Below are 1326 nucleotides of genomic sequence, written 5' to 3'. Positions count from 1 at the left end.
GAGAAATTACTGAGTGGAATGATATCCATATTTTAATTTCCTAGATCATCCAAGAAAGGTTGTAGCAATTCACACTCCCAGCATCAATATCTGAGAAAGCTGGGTCAAATTGGATAGGTGAAAAGGTGAAGGTCATTAGCTTACTTAAATACCACTGACATAAAGCCTCTTTTCATTTATTTCTTGATGGTTTGCATTTTCTTTTGTGAAAAGTAATCTTCATTGAGTTGTTTATCAATTTCTGGGAATCTTTGTATTTTGGTGAAATTCATCCTCTGCTTGTCATTTATGATGCAATGTTTCCTTACTTAACTTTTTTTTTCTTGTATAAAATATTAAATTTATTGGTCTTTTTGGGGAATTTGATGCATCATCAGTGTATTACAAGTGAGCCATTAATCTTGTAGCTTCATCAACATTAACTGGTACATTTTCATGACACTGCTGAGATATCAGTTGTTTCTGCAGGGGTTCAAGGGAAAGGCCTTTTGAGAAGTTTGCCAGTTCCTTTTGTATATCTATAAAAGCTTTATTCACTCTGTTAACTTTTTCATCATTCACAATGTTTATCTTCTTAAGGTTGGTGGTAACTGGTTTTGCTTTATTTTTAACCTTAAAGCTTTTTTTGGCTGGCTATGTGGAATACATTCCTGGAATCCTCCCCTCTTAGTTTGTTCTCGCCTATTGTCAGGCCTCCAATACCCTCGTGCAGCTTCTCAAATTCCAGGTGATGCCATCTGTACATGCAATATCCAGTTCCTTACTTAACTTTTATCCTTGGAAGGTTTATAGCATTTTGCCCCCCAAGATTTTATATGTGTTTAGACTCTTCATAAGTCAGTCTGGGTTTTCTGTATAGCTTTAAAGTGAAAGTGAAAGTGAAGTCGCTCAGTCATGTCTGACTCTCTACGACCCCATGGACTGTAGCTTGATAGGTTCCTCTGTCCATGGGATTCTTCAGGCAAGAATACTGGAGTGGGTTGCCATTTCCCCAACAGTATGTATTCAGTTCAGTTCAGTTCAGTTCAGTCACTCAGTCGTGTCCAACTCTTTGCGGCCCCACAAATCACAGCACGCCAGGCCTCCCTGTCCATCACTAACTTCTGGAGTTCACCCAAACTCATGTCCATCGAATCGGTGATGCCATCCAACCACCTCATCCTCTGTTGTCCCCTTCTCCTCCTGCCCCCAATCCCTCCCAGCATCAGAGCCTTTTTCAATGAGTCAACTCTTCACACGAGGTGGCCAAAGTATAGGAGTTTCAGCTTCAGCATCAGTCCTTCCAATGAACACCCAGGACTGATCTCCTTTAGGATGGACTGGATG

General features: G+C 40.3%; 1 pseudogene; it reads right to left on the bottom strand.

Annotated features, from left to right (window-relative positions):
• Positions 1-366: 366 nt before the first annotated feature.
• On the bottom strand, positions 367-745 carry LOC102413024 (annotated as a pseudogene).
• Positions 746-1326: the final 581 nt, after the last annotated feature.

The sequence above is a fragment of the Bubalus bubalis genome, chromosome 22 (assembly GCF_019923935.1).
Source record: "Bubalus bubalis isolate 160015118507 breed Murrah chromosome 22, NDDB_SH_1, whole genome shotgun sequence".
Taxonomy (NCBI): Eukaryota; Metazoa; Chordata; class Mammalia; order Artiodactyla; family Bovidae; genus Bubalus; species Bubalus bubalis.
Note: the sequence above shows the minus strand (reverse complement) of the source record. Positions and strands in the feature narration are given on the sequence as shown.